The sequence below is a fragment of the Pinus tabuliformis genome, chromosome 6 (genome assembly GCF_031772625.1).
Source record: "Pinus tabuliformis cultivar Carrire ecotype Pingquan chromosome 6, CPIR1, whole genome shotgun sequence".
Classification (NCBI taxonomy): Eukaryota; Viridiplantae; Streptophyta; class Pinopsida; order Pinales; family Pinaceae; genus Pinus; species Pinus tabuliformis.
In genome coordinates this window covers 1,529,303,523-1,529,320,145 of record NC_142292.1, presented here as the reverse complement: position 1 = coordinate 1,529,320,145, position 16,623 = coordinate 1,529,303,523, and positions in this window count along the sequence as shown.

The window sequence follows — 16,623 nt, the reverse complement described above, 5'->3', positions numbered from 1 at the left end:
AGCCTAAGAGCTGTTTTTTGCAATATTGAGTGGGAGAGATCTACCCTTTCAAAAGAAACTATGAAACATGTGGAACAAATAGTGTGCTCAATAATGGCTTTTGAGAAAATGCAAAGAAGGTTTTAAAAATATATGGCCCAATTGTTAATGTGCTCCGCATGGTTGATGGTGACAAACCTTGTATGGGTTTTGTTTATGAAAGCATTGATCGTTGCAAAGTGGCCATTGCAAATGCTTTTAATAATGTGGAAGCTGATTACCAGGAGATATGGGATTTAATTGATCAAAGATGGAAGATGATGCATAGTCCATTACATGTAGTAGCATGTTATTTGGACATGAATGGACTTATCTAGGTTATAGAGAAGCTAAACCAGATCCAATAATTGCAGGTTTGGTCAGATCCAATAATTGCATATAGGTTAGAAGAAGGGTTATTTGGAACACAATCAGCGAAGTATGATAGGAGCATAAGTGATCCAGCAGTATGGTGGGAATTTTATAGATCAAGGGCACCAGAATTGCAAAATTTTGCAATTCGTATCTTAAGCCAAGGATCAAGTGCATCAATCACATGCTAAGTGTTGGGCAGAAAATCTATCGAAAGAACCCTCAAATTTTGCAAGGAGGCTTGGGCACATGCATTCCAAAGAACCCAGAAACCGTTTTTGGAAATTCCACCCAGAGACGATTATATTAAAATAATTAATATTTTTAATGGGGTTCTTAAGTCTAAACTTAGGAAAATTAGAATATTAATGGTTATTAATCTAATTGCGGGTATAACTTCTACAAGAAGCCGGAGATCAAGCCAAAACAATCTGAGCCTTTGATTAGGAGTTAATCTAGGCCGTTGGTTGTCCAACAGGAAGATATAAGAAGAGATTTGAGGGTCATTTGGAAAACACATCGACAGATCAAGAAACCAATTTTCTGAAGTGAGAAGTTCTCAAGAGGAAAATTTGATTGAGGATATTTCTTGCAGTTGAGGGGCAGGGATAGCAGCTTCCAAAGAGAGAGATCCTTAGCCGGAGAATCATCAGCAGAGAGAGGCAGAGAGTGATCCAATAGCCTTGACACAAAGACTGACGCAGGGCCAGAAGGGCTACGTAGAAGCAGCACGGAGGAAGAGAGAGAGTTGAAAATTAGAGCAAAGAGTCAGTTTCAGCCGTCGGAAGTTGGGGTGTGAGACCGGGAGGCTGAGAGTAGCGACTATGGGCTACTAATCGATTCCCCAATTGGGTGACGTTGTGCCTGAGAGGGTTGACGCTGGGACAACGTAGAGGCAGCGCAGAGGCAACGTAGAGCCTGCCAGGGGCACTTCATCCAGCAGTCGGGACTTTTTCTCAGCGATTGTGTGAGGTAATCTCACTAAGCTTCTGCTAGTATTTCTCTTTGTAACTGAATAAACTTGTGATGTATTTAGCAATGTATTTAGAATTTGCTACTGCATAATAATAATAAACCCTCATAATTGCTACACTAGTTTTCCCGCATTGGGTTTTTCCAAGGACTTTTGTCCAAAAAATAACGATGTCCTATGTGTTTGTATTTCCTTGCTCAATTGCTATGTTTCATGATCATAGTTAATTTGGTGTAGGTTACTTCAGTAATTTACTTCAATATTTCAAGAAGAAATTTGAAATAAGTTTGTAATGTAATTTACGATCTAGGTGAAGTAGATTCAGCTGGTTGTAGTAGGATTCCTGAGATTATTAGATCTAGGAATTTTCACAGGAAGAGCAGATCTAGCACTAAAGCAAGCGGCCAACTTGTTGCAGCAAGCAACAGTTCGAATCCCCTGAGGGATTGCGCAGTTCTAGCTAGGAGTGCTATATTTTCGAGGTTGTCTCTCTCTGAGTGAGTTGACATAGAGGTAAGACTGTCGGATCGAGAATTTGCCAAGGCAGAGGGAGTCACGCAGAGCCTCAGCGCAGAGCTAGAGGGACGCAGTTTTCTGCAAGCTGAGTGTTGGGCAGAAAATCTATCGAAAGAAGGAAGCAGATCACATAGTGAGGGTTCCTCAATGATTTCTTGCCTAGGAAATCAATATTTCTCATTTGTTAGGAAGCAAAGGAGCAGCAAACTTACCAACTCCATCAAGGAGTGCGTAAGAGTGTGTAAGCCAACCTAGAACCTACGCAGTAGGGAGAAAGAGGGAGTTGTTCGACAGTTTTCAAAGGATATGGCAACCAGTGGCTTGAGGGATCAAGATAGGTTGGACGGAGCTTCCAACTATGTCATCTGGAAGGCTAGAATGTCTTTCCTTTTAAATGAGCATGCCCTCAAGACATATGTTGATAGTGTGGTAGCTGAACCTGCGGATGCAGATCTGCTAAAGAAGTACAACGCTGAGATGTCAATGGCCAAGAGGATGATCTTGGCTGGAGTCAAGGATCATGTGGTATGCCACGTTGCTAGCAGAGCAACTGCTAAGGAGATGCGGGATGCCTTGGCCACGTTGTATCGGGGATCTTCCGAGCAGCAGAAGATGTACTTAAAGCAAAAGTTGAGATCTGCGCAAATGCAGAAGGGAGAACGTGTGAATCCATTCCTCACAAAGCTAAAAGAGACCCGTGATGAGTTGTCGACTGTAGGGAAACCACCTCAGGATTCAGAGTTAGTGAGACTGACCCTAACTTTTGTCTCAGATGAATGGCAAGTCTTTGTCCAGAGTATCCTAGGCAGAGCAACATTGCCTAATTGGGATGAGATGTGGGTAGCTCTGAAACAAGAAGCGCTAAGGAGAGACCTGGTCAAATTCAAACTTGACGGAAGCAAAAACAGCAGTGGGTCGAAGCCCAAGGAGGAGGAGGAGAATGTAGCCCTTGCATCAAAGGGGCAGTAGGGGCAACATTGAGGAAAGAAGGACGTCTCCAAGCTGAAGTGTTTCAGCTGTGGCACGATGGGCCATTATGCATCCCAGTGTCCTTTGAAGAAAAAGGACAAGGATGAGAAGCACGATCCTAAGGTTGCAGCCGCGAAGATCAAAGAAGAGGAGTTCTACATGACAGTCAAGATACCTCCAAGAGGGAGGTGGGTTGATTTGGAGTTGTAGTTCGAAAGAGCTACAAATGGGCAAGATCCTTGAGGAGTCCACCTCTTGGATCAATACCTTGCTATGGGAGCCCAGTTTTGCAGTAGGAGGATGGACTAGTGTCGGTTGGTGCCGATGACTGTCGGGGAGACAGTTGCAGTGACTAGGAGCGCCAAAGACTGAACAGCGCAGAGCAGAGTTGGCAACAATGCAGATGGCACAGAGTAGAGGTCAGTAGCAGCACAATAGATTCAGAGGGTCAACACAAAGACTAGAAGCAGTCAGTTCCAACATTCACATGGTATCATACTGAACACAGTTGGTTCAGTAATTTTGGATGTTTTCAGTTGCTTCTCTCAACAACTGAGTTGTAGTACGGATGCAGTGTTAGCAGTGGCAATGCTAGCAGCATAGCAGATGCAGCATTTGAGAGGGAGTTGTAGTACAGATGTAGCATTGGTAGTGGCAGTGTCAAAAGCAGCAATAAAGTTACAGCAACAACGCAGTAGTTGGTGGACAGCATGTCAAACATCAGCAGCGTAGAGGACAATGCTTCAGAGTCAGAGCAGTATGCAGCAACAGTATATTGCTAGAGCACATTCCTCGTTAAGAGGAAGTGTTGATTTGGGGTAGCATCAGATGCGCTCTAAGCCTCAAATTTTGCAAGGAGGCTTGGGCACATGCATTCCAAAGAACCTAGAAACCATTTTGGAAAATTCCACCCAAAGACGATTATATTAAAATAATTAATATTTTTAATGGGATTCATAAGTCTAAACTTAGGAAAATTAAAATATTAATGGGTATTAATCTAATTATGGGTTTAACTTCCAGAAGAAGACGGAGATCAAGCCAAAACAATCTGAGCCTTTGATTAGGAGTTAATCTAGGTCGTTGAATTTCTAAAGTGAGAAGTTCTCAGGACGAAAATTTGATTGAGGAGATTTCTTACAGTTGAGGGGCAGGGATAGCAGTTTCCGAAGAGAGGGATTCTCAGCCGGAGAATCATCAGCGGAGAGAGGCAGAGAGTGATCTAGTAGCCTTGACGCAGAAGGTCAGAAGGGCCACGTAGAAGAAGCGTAGAGGGAGAGAGAGGAAGTCGAAAATCAGAGCAGAGAGTCAGTTTTAGCAGTCGGAAGTCGAGGTGTGAGACCGGGAGGCTGAGTGCGGTGACTCTGGGCTACTAATCGATTCCCAGTTGGGTGACGTTGCGCCTAAGAGGGTTGAAGTTGGGACAGCGTAGAGGCACCTTATCCAGCAGCCGGAACAGCAAGGACTTTTTCTCAGTGATTATGTGAGGTAATCTCACTAAGCTTCTGCTAGTGTTTCTCTCTATCACTGAATAACCCTGTTAGGTATTCAACGATGTATTCAGAATTTGCTACTGCATAATAATAATAAACCCTCATAATTGTTGCACCGATTTTCCCACATTCGGTTTTTCCGGGGACATTTGTCCAAAAATAACGGTGTCCTATTTGTTTGTATTTCCTTTCTCAATTTCTATGTTTCAGAACCATATTTAATTTGGTGTAGACGGCTTCAGTAATTTACTTCAAAATTTCAAGAAGAAATCTAAAATAAGTTTGTAATGTAATTTACAATCTAGGTGAAGTAGATTCAACTGGTTGTGGTAGGATTCTTGAGATTGTTAGATCTAGGAATTTTCACAGAAATAGATTGTTATCTGGAAGATTAGAAGATCTTATTTATGTTCGTAGTAACTTGTAGTTGGCTTTGAAAAATGTGGCTAAAGAGTCATCCAATTCCTCTACTCCATGGATCAATCCTGTTCCAAATGCATCAAGGGATGAAGCTGATTTTTACATTGATATTGACATTGGCAGGGAATTGAGTGATGAATCTAACGCTGAAGCAACTAGCAGATTCATAGCTACTATTGCTCTTGACGATATAGAACTTTTTGATATAACAAGTGGGCCACGAGAACATCAAGAATAAAACTTGTGTTCTCGTTTTAGACTTCTAGTTTACTTTTTGCATGAACAAATATCTAAAACTACCAACTACTTTAAACTTTCGAGTTTATATATTTTGAATACTTTTTTATCAGATTGTTTTTCAATATATGAAATCTGATATGGCCCATGGTTTTGTTCAATTTGATATGGGTGCCAATGTCTATTATGAATTTCTCACCTTGTTTACTATGTATGGAAGTTGGTTCTTTATTGGCACTCGCATTCATCGTTTATAAAATTATATGTGGAAATGATTTAAATGTTTGAGCAATAATCCAATGTGTTTGCAATGTGCATTATGGAATTTGAAATTTGACTTTAAATTGATTATATATATATATATACATTTTTTTCCAAATTTCTATATGTCGAACTTTATTTGCAAAATTTTAGGTGCCGAACTTTATTCGAATTTCAAGGTCGCCGAATTCGAACACGAACACGAACATGAACATGGTGACTTAGCTTGGTTCTATGCTTGTTCCCTAATGGCTTCGGGCCTACCACGTACTTCAACAAACCGGAAAAGCGCAAGCCACCCTTTTCTCTGCAGTGGGTGGAACAATGGATTTGGGGTAAACAAGGTCACTTGCAAAGGAATAGGGACCTTAAACTCTTGCTTCGATCTCTTCCTCTCATGCTTCTTATCCTTTTGGTTCAAGTTAAACAACTAGCTTTGGATCTTGCTTATGAATCTTGGTCAACTGCTATAGCCTATGCTTGCGCATAAGAGAAACATTGCAAGCTAGACTGGTAAATGCGTGATTAGCAATCATATCTAAGATCTTCTAGGGAGTTTCCCTAGTTTTTCGTAAATGCGTTTAAAAACTACACGATCAAGTTTCACAACATCATCTCGCCCCAAATCATATTGAATTGAATAGTCGGATTTGAAAACGAAATCATTGATTAAATATCCAGAAGTTTATTATCCTTGATAAACTTATGCTATTTGAACTCACCAAATCGGTTCCTCCTTTTCCTACTTAAGCAATCTAGTTCTATCATTGTATTGATCCCCCAGGGAAAAGCCTAATGTACCTATCTAGTCTTTTAAATTATGACCAAAAGGGGTACACCTTACCATGATTTGTCCTACGGAGCTTTCCCCTCTTCTTATAAATCAAAAAAGCTAGAGCCTTAAGCAAGACCTACCACCAAGAAAATTATCCCTCTCAGGAATTTGACAGAAGTAAGATGCTTGAGCAAGACCCCACCACCAAGTTATTGTCGACATATATTCCCTAATTATGAGATAAGAATATTATTGAATTCACTTTGAGTGGCGATCCCTATTTGCCTTATCAAACATGCCATAAAACACTTACTTTTACTTATACTGCAGCAATCATTAGATAGTTAGGGCAATAAATGTGTCTCCTCCGGAGGCCAAGGTTCTCTATCTCCCTTACTTTGGTAAGGTCAAGAAATCATACAACGGTGGCATGCTGAGATCCTTAAGGGTGAAGAGATAGTTAAAGGTTTCCATACTAGGGATCTTCACTCTCTTATTGATTAGAATGCAAAATTCTCTTGCCTCTATTACCTGCCCAAGCAAAGATTTACTAAGGACAGATGATCCAGATATACTCACCTCATACCTAAATGGGACATATCCAGAATATTTATATGCAGACACATCCAGAGGAATATCTATCCTTACAATGGATATGCTATATTCTTAGACAGGAAAATCCCTAGCTTGGATTTCCCTAAAGCATGCATAATCAGAATTATTCGAGATATCACCCTCTCTTTTCCTCACCAACATAATGTAATTACTTTACCAGTGTGAGGATATAGCCAAGAAAACGTTTTAGAAGCCATGCATGTAGCACGTAGGCACTCATCATGATTAGTACCACAAAGCTTTACTCGTCCTCGAATAAAGGTTAAGACCCATCTAATCCATGCTTTAATCTCTTTATACCACCTTTGCCTCTCATTGCCCTACCTCACCATTAATTGACGACCTCCATATAAGCTACTTACCCTTCCTAAGCCCATCCCCTTAAGATACAATACAACAATTTTGACATGAAAATGGTAAATACCAAGCCTCATTAAAGTGGGTGTAGACATCGAGCTTCCTTACCCTACCAGAGAACGTTGTACAGTTTCCAACTAACACACATTCTACTGTCGTGTAGTTTTCTAATTAGCACGCATTCCACCTTTGTGTATCAATCACACATTGCCAAAATTTTCCTAGCGTGAAGAGCTAGCAATGTCCACAAAAAAAAAGACGATTTTGAGAATAGTTTTTAAAATATTGTCAACTCATTCAACCATAACCAAATCGACTGAAGGAAATAATACTTACCCATGCTGTCGGCAGAGCATAACGAGGTATATAGAGACCGATCTTGCTCACTCATTTATGAGAAGTCTCTTGCTTATAACCTCTTAAACTCATGCATAAATTAGGCTCGACACTCACAGTATAGAGCAAGGTAATTCATTCAGGATCGAGTTGGTTTATTTAATGATGCGTAGCCTCTACGCATTAGAGGATAAGGCACATAGTGGGGATATATGTTATCCTAGGTTCTAGATTTTATCTGATCATGAGGATGTTTTTACTTAATCCGACTAAGGATAATCATTATCCCAACCCGACGCCTTCCATGTCAGTGAATAATTGACAAAGGAAACAACGAGCTATGACAGTTCAGCCACCCGATCGGCATGCATCATTGCTTTTATCCATAATTCTTGGGTCCAGAACCACTCAACCCGGTGTACATGCTATTTGAGAAACCTTCTAATCTCAATCGAAAGAAAAACACTTCTTTCTCTAGTAGCGCAGGAGGAATAAAGCAACATGACCAACGCACCCAGTGCCCCAGATTTTCTTCGATCCCTCCAAACTCGTCATAATCATTCGAAAGGAAATGTTTCAAAAAGAAAAACTAAATAATAAAAATAACCCAAAATGTGAAGTTTCAAAAAGTGAAGTTTGAAACGTAGAATATGTTCTTGTCATCCCAGAAAATAGGATTCCTAAATGAGGAATTCAAATATTAACATGGTTATTATCAATATATATAACATGTTAGTATTTTAAAGCATTTAAAACTAATGAGGGTTTTCATGCATACGGTTCATATAAAGACATTAAATGCGCATGTTAAGATGTGAACAGAGTCTTCACTAAGGTCCCATGTCTCAGTACTCGTCCATTAAGTGACTCATGACCTAGAAGAAAAATCAATCTAAGACCTAAGAATTAAAGGTCTAACTTAACTGCTATCTTTTCAAGCCTCGACTATAAGCAGTGCGCCTTCACTGATAACAAACTCGTAAAATGAGTCATTTGAGCCATGCCTCCGCGAATGACAATGGCTTTATTACTAAATCGTATGATTGGATGACTGTATAATTTTCTCATACATCTTGCCGAGATGGACCACTGGAAGAACTCAAGTTCTACTACATCGTGTAGTATGAGATTTCACTTTGCATGTGGCCAAGGTTGAAATTTGACTATGAATCAACATTTACTTTTCCATTTGGCTCATTACCAGTATAAATTAAAGATGTCTTAAGGTTTTGTGTATTATTTAACCTCAAGAAATATCCACCATTTTACACGAAGAATTTCATATCATATGACGATGTTGTATGCCATTGACTTTTGAAACATAAAACAATTTTAAACCCATGCCATTGCAATCAAAGATTGCTAATTCACTGTATATGAACGACATTATATTGAAAGAGAGCTATTCTTTATTAAAAAGAGTCAAAATTCTTAAATAACCACAGATTTCCAGCCACTGTTGTGGTCAATCCAAAACCGAAGGGAAAGAGGCCATCATAGTGCTTGTCCCCAACATTTTTTGGAAGTTTATCAACACTTTTGAACCATGTTCTTCGAAGTTTCCTTGGAAGCCATAATCTACGAAAATCACATATGGAGATTGTATATAATAGAGGTCTCCACCCGGCGATGTTGATGCCATAGGGTTGCATGTAGACAATTTAGATCGAGAATTAGGTCAAGTTGTTCAACTCTCAAAACAAGAGGACAAATGTTCTACATTTGCATTTACGATTCGGTTTACAAATGGTTCAGTATGCAATGTTGGATGGATGGGAAACTCCTCGACCCGTTGACAGAAGAAGAGGATAGGTTACGTGAGAGTTAAATGTTATAATCAACAGAAAGACGTGTGATTGTCAAGGTATTGCTTGCTTGATGAGTTGGTTGTACTGCTTTCGTTCCTCATGCGTTGCTAGAGGAGAGTAGGCGTGCGACTCGACATATGGCACTTCTTTTCTGATGGCTTGGCGCTGGAGGCATGGGTGTGATTCTTGTTCCTCATGCGCTGTCATATTTTTTGAAAGCGTTACTTTCTGGATGGAATCACCGAAAAGTGGTCCCTTTGTTTGTTGATCATACATATGCTTTCCAATGATGATAGTAATCGCTAACCCCTTGTGCAAAAATTAGAAGGCGACACCGCCGAAAGGGGTTCATTCCATTACCCATCTAGATTTAGATATGTTCGACCTTATCCACGGCTTTCGAAACACCCATGAAAACTCGACCTCATCCAATGATCTGAAGAGGTATTGTCCCAAAAGTCAACTCCATGCTTACATATATAATAACGGTATCCATTAAAACGTTGGTAAAAAGTAGTATTGGATAATATTGTTGTTCCTTCTTTTTTGAATGTTGCCTTATAGACGTTTATCACAAGTTTGAAGGGATAAAGCAACATTTTTTTTTAACCTTCGACTGACATTAAAAGGTTTTTCAAATAACGTGCACATCGGTTTGGGTGATTCTCGACCCATGCTTTGTGGTAAAGCAATCGTGTGTACCAAAGTAAAAGAGAAGGGAAGGCACGATCCCTTTTTTTTTCTTTTAGATGCTGAAGAAAAGGCCGCAACACTGCGGTTTCCTTTGTACGTCTCTGATGTATCATAGAGTCGGAGGTATGTGAGTTGGCCAAAAAAAGCCAACAATACGGGTTCTATGGAAAGATTGAAGAAAAGATGAAAAACTCAGTTGTGCCTGTTGTTTATGGTGAGTTAAAGGTGTTGGGATAATGATTATCCACACCCTAGTCAAATTAGGAAAATCACCATCTTATTCAAAGCGATAAACATCGTCAGGAAAAGGATAATGTTTATCCTCACCTTCTATCGTGAGCCTTATCCTCCAATGCGTAGAAGCTACACATCATTAAATAAGCCAAATCGATCCTTGGTTGAGCTATCTTGTTCTCAAGCTGTGAGAGTCGAGCCTAATTATTGTAGGAATTTAAGAGGCTATAAGCAGGAAACTGCTTACCCTCAACCGTAAGTGTAAAAGAAGGAGGATCATTCCATCAGTTTTGTAGAGTCGAAGATGGCATGAGTATTCTTTCCTTTATTTTTCTGATAATTTTATTAGTATCGAAATTGGAAATATATGTATTTTTCCTGTTGACTGTATTACCCGTTGAATAATTGTGTTTGACGCGAGATAAGATGAGACATCACTCATAATTCATAGAATTAATCCACTATGAAACCTCACAGTTGTACTAGTTAGTTTGCAGAAAACAAATGTTTGTGATAAGGGAATCGAGGTGTTGATATCGATGTCCCATGATTTGTTTTTGATAATGGTTGTGACAAATACATAGAGTGTGTGGGTGGTTATTCATTTCATTATGATGTTTTATTAGAATCTAAATCAGATGAATATATATTCCCTCTTTTCTATTGATGGTATTACGCGTGAACATTATTGTTTCGAATTTAGATAAATGCCCATGAGATCGCAAATCTCAAATGAAAAGGGGGTTTTGTGTTACCCAGAAGAGTCTTTCTATGTTTAATTTATGAAATTCGAAGGTTTCATTAAGTGAAATCATCTGTGACTTTGGAATAATCTGTGTAAAATAAATTTGAAAAAACTAATGATTTCTGTTATTGTAACTGGTGGAAAGCACCAGAGAAAGATCATGTAGTTAGTAACCTTGATTTGAGACTATGAAACTAAATAATAGTTTTGAGACTATGTAACTAAAGAATATTATTTGTTGTATGCAACATTCAGGAATACCGAGATCTTTATAAATACAAGAACACGTTGCTCTAAAAATTTCTCATATACAGTTTATTGTAAGCTTCCTTTGGCAAGACGACATGTTGTTACTTGTAGAGAAAAATCTATGAAATCAAAATTTGTGTTTGACCTCTCAGTCACCCCGGTTGTTTCACAATGAATAATGTCGTTAATAATGAAATCATATGTCGATTAGAAATGGCTGATACTCAAAACATGTTAACAATCTTCGCAAGGACACGGATATTGTTTAAGTCTGCAAATTTAGTTAGACAGCTCCAAGTTAATACGTACTCCGTGCACATATCACTTCATGCATTGATTTTTTCTCCCGGGTTGACCAGATGCTGCCAAGACTCAATAAATTGTTTTAATTCATTAAAGTCAATATAGAGATGAGTTTGGACTTTATGTAGCTTTTCCAATTTTGAGACTATAATAGGCAAGCATTTGATTGCAATAAAAGCTACTCATATGAATAAGTTACCACAGATATTTTGTGTGCCTTGTTAATCTCCAAATTACTCCTCATAGTAGGATTCAACTAAGTATTTTAGAGGGATAAAACAAGTCCATGAATTTGACAGAGTGCCCATTTTAGTACATTGATACATGCGAATCGCGTGTTTGATGTATCCTTTCTTTTGGGTGATGCAAATAAGTATCGAACCGCCATGGTAAACATCACCTTATATTGGGATGAATTTAGATAACTCAACTCTCAAAATAAAAAGTAGAACATTTCCTCACAAATACCCCTTGCACATATTGCTATGTTAATGCAAATTAATTAACTGAGGCTTATACTGCATAAGGAGGGTGTTGCACTGCCATGTGGTGGCAGCAAAACGTGAAGAATAATACAAACAATTAACCTATTTATCATTGTCAACAAGTTATGAACATTCTCGAGTTGGTTGAGCGCCGGTACCCTAACCTTTGTGTGCATATAATATATATATAAAGTGCTAATGATAAGCAGGCAAAGTATGCATGAACAACTTATGAGTATGTTTATGATGTTTAAAACAATAGAATTGAGTTATTTTGAAAAAGATAGAGTCGGGTTGGATAAGAAAACTGAAGGATATTAATCATTGTTGTCACGTGAAAAAATCTTATAAGTTGGTTGTTATTGCATGCTATATGCCATAATGAACAAGTGGCTTAAAATGATGACGTTAGATTTTGGTCAAGTATGGTTATAATATACACACATGACATGAAGAATTGATGTTATGTTATATTGCATATGGCTATTAGAATTTGTTCGAGGTTAGCTGAATAATATTGTGGCCTTGATATTGAGAATGACGATGATATGTGATGAAGTCATGATGTGGTCATGATAAACATAGATATTGTTTAAGCTAATGCTGCCATCATATAGACCAATCCCCAAATTGGTTGTGGTTTTATATTGATGATAAGATGTTGCTCTGGGGGAGCATATATGGTATAGGGTTACTAGAAATTACTTCGGTATGTTACATGAAGCAGTGCTAAGGTGGGAAAATAACATGGTTATTAATATTAAAAAAGTTATTATAGATGGTAAAAATTACAAAATTTAAACTATGGATAAACACTCTTATGTGGATACAATGACATGATTGAAATGAGATGCTTGTAACAAGATAATTACATAATTGACAGTCATGGCAAAGCATGGTCATCAGATTAAGACAATATTAATCTGTTTAACAAGTAATGCACATAGTAGAAGAATATGAATTGTACATTGGAAAGTGCGAGTGCATGTAGGACTCATTGTGGGATACAATGAGTTGCATGGATGTGCCTTAATATGTGCAATAATTACAAAATTTTACAATTAAACTATGATAAAATCAAAGAATAAATTACCTTGTATGTGGGAGAACCTGGGGTGTAATTGATTTTGGATAAGAAATCCAAGATTAAACTATGATGTCTTGACAATCATTAAAGGGATCTAATCATGACACAAATAATAAACATACAAGTTGTTGGTAACCATTTGAGCATCATCTCATCATTATCAAGGCAACAATTTTATTTAGCCAATCACGAACAAATTCTAACAGCCATATGCAACATAGCATATCATCAATTCTTCATGCCATATTTGTATAGCATAACCATACTTATTTAAATAAATTCTATCATCATCATTTTAAGCCACTTGTCGTTATGGCATATAGTTTTTGTGTGCTCTTAAGCATGCAATAATAACTTAGTTGTAAGATTTTTTCATATAACTGTAGGGATTAATACCTATTCGATTATTCATCAAGTTTTACTATATCCCTTCCACGACGTCTTAAATCTATGGTTTTTGACATGAGAAAATGCTCATAATTTGGTCATGCACTCCCTTGTTGCTTATCATAAGCACATGTTAAGTCATATAGGATACAACCCTCAAGCAACTCGATAATATTCATAACTTATTGATATTAATAAATAGGTTAATTGTTTGTATTATTATTTACGTTCTTGTGCTGCCACCACATGGAAGCACAACACCCAACTCATGAAGCTGATTGGTAGATTGGGGTACTACTCAGTACCACTAACTTATTTTATGTTATCACCTTTGAAACAGAGTGTAAAGATAATTTAAGATGAGCATACTCAGATTTCAAAGTCCTGGAGAATAGCATTAAAACACTTTATAGCACCGCATTAAGTGTTGGGTGTGCTATTGTCAATGATAACCAGAGCAAAAGTTGTATGGAGGTCTGTTGAATGCCACCTCTTGCTATTATCTTATTCCATTATTAGAGAGAGAAAATAATCATGATTATACGAATCTGATTTTTCTAATTGTTGGGCGCTTAATCTCACTGGTATATAAGAATATTTATAGGTCAGTTTCCTTGAAATATCCATGACAAGAAACTAGAGCGTTTAAGGTTTCGACCTTTTTGTATATCCACTTCTAATTTGGGAAACAACTATAAACAGAAACAACAGAATTTTCCAAAACAATTCCAACAACAACCATATTTACAAAAATAACACGTAATCTTTTACATGCGGTTTCTTCTTCATTTTGTTTCTTTTTGTTATACACGTTAATTAAATTCATTTCCTTATGTGTCTCTTCGCTCCTGTTTTGGCCGCCATTGAAACCAAAGCCTGTGGCATCGATATATCACATTGATTTCATCATTCATTTCTACAAAGATGATTGTTTTGAGCAAAAGGTCCCACATTGAACCGATTCTTAATGTAGTTTGCAGACTTAGCAATACCCATTTTCTTGCGAAGATCATAGCATGTGTTGAGGTTGGCACCTATTACAGTATAAAATTCCATGCCATGACACAGTCTCTCTATGTACAATCATGTGTTGTTTAATTCCAGAACTATTTTTACTAAAACCTTTTCCCTCTCATTGTGGCTTGAGTGGAAATAATAAATAAAAAACATAATGTTTAGATTTCACACATCAATTTACCACCAACATCACATAAGTCATGTCAAATGAAAGGCAGACAACTAAACCAAATTTCCATAACTTTAAGATAACTCAATTTATACATTCATCATATTTCGGCAGGGTTCTCACAACCCTATTCTAATTTATATCTAAAGGAACCAGAGGCGAGACCAACATGGCCTCGACGACCCTAAAAAGCTTACATACATCTAGCATAGTCGTTGTCCTCTAAAAAAAAGATAAAAATAAATTCAACTGAAATCTGAACTTGTTTAGGGAATGGACTACAGCTAGGAGCTCCTTCTCGGTTACAGTATAGTTTAATTTTGCCTTGGACAGGTTTTTACTGACAAAATATATGGCATACGGTAGCTTCTCTTCAACTTGTCCTAATGCTGCTCCTATGGCTTTGTTCAAGGCATCCGTGTGAATGTTGAAAGGTAGGGCCCAGTTTGGACCTCTCAAGATTGGGGCAGTTACCAACTTATTCTTCAACACATCCAGAGCCTCTTGACAGCTGTCAGTCCATATAAACTCAACATCTTTCCCCAAAAGACCAAACAATGGAGAGGCTAGCTTACTGAAATCTTTAATGAACCTTCTATAATATCCCGCTAAGCCTAAAAAACTCCGAACATCCCTTACCTTTTGAGGAGGTGGAACCCTTTGGATGATAGCAATCTTGTTAGGATCCACCTGTAATCCTTGCTGAGAAATTGTATGACCTGGCACGGTCCCTTCAGTCATCAGGAATTCACATTTTTCAGGACTGAGGGACATGTTCATTTCAACACACTTGGTTAAAACTTTTCCCAGGTTAGTCACTGCTTCTTGGAAATTGGACCCATAAGGAATAAAGTCATCCATATAGATTTCCACTGAATCATGAACCAACTCAGCAAATATGCTCAGCACTGCTCTCTGGAAAGTGGCAGGGGTGTTGCATAACCCAAAGGGAAGGACCCGGTAGGCAAAGGTACCCCATGGACAAGTGAAATTGGTCTTATCTTGGTCTTCTGGGCTGATTTGGATCTGATTATACCCGCTAAACCCATCTAGGAAGGAAAAGAACTTCTTCCCTGCCAGGCCATCTAACACTTGATCTATGAAAGGCAAAGGGAAATGGTCCTTCTTGATAGCTTTGTTAAGTTCTCGATAATATACACAGATTCTCCACTTCCCGTTTTTCTTGGGCACAAGCACCAGAGGAAAAACCCACTCGCTATCAGTGATGGGGTAGATGAACCCTGCATCCAACAACTTTTGCAATTCTTCTTTGACAATGTCCTTAAGGGCTGGATTCATTCTCCTATGCGGCTGCCTGACTGGTTTACAATCCTCTTTAATGTAAATGTGATGGGTACGGACTGAAGGGTGGACTCCCTTCATCTCCTTATAGCTCCAAGCAAAAGCATCCAAATGGCAGTTCAATAAGCTACACAGCTCCTTCTCTTGAGAGGGAGATAGGGATGAGTTGATCTTCAAGGTTCTTTCAGGGCCAAATTCCACATTCTTCACTCAAGAAGAGGTCGGATCAGCTACACAGAGATCCACTAAAGTATTAGCTTGGGTGTCTCCTACCAACTCTTCTAAGGGCAGCACACTGGGAGGTGGATTTTGAATTAAATTCTCAATAAAGTCATCCTTGGTTTGAGGACCTCCCCTGGTGGCTTCCACGGTGCACACTGGTGCAGAGTAGACTTCATCCTCATCTTCCTCCTCCAACCAGAGAGGTAAGACATGTTCGAGCAAAGGTTGGGCAAGAGGATATAGGACTAGCTATTTGGACATTGGCCCATTCTTAATGGTCATGCTCCCAGCTCGACAACTGATGTAAGCATCTGCAGTAGCTAACCAAGGCCTTCCCAAAATGAGGGGGTATCCAGTGAGTTTTTCCTTTGGCTGAAGGACCAAAAAGTCCGTAGGGTACTCCCAAGAATCAACAGAGACCAGGACATCTTCCACAATCCCTTCGGGAGTCATGTTGGAGTCTGCTAACTGCAGTACTGTCGAGGTCTTTCTCAGGGAACCCTGAAGGTTAAGTTTGAGCATAGTGTCCCTGGTCATCACATTAATGGCAGCCCCTAGATCAATCAGGGTGTGGGGGATT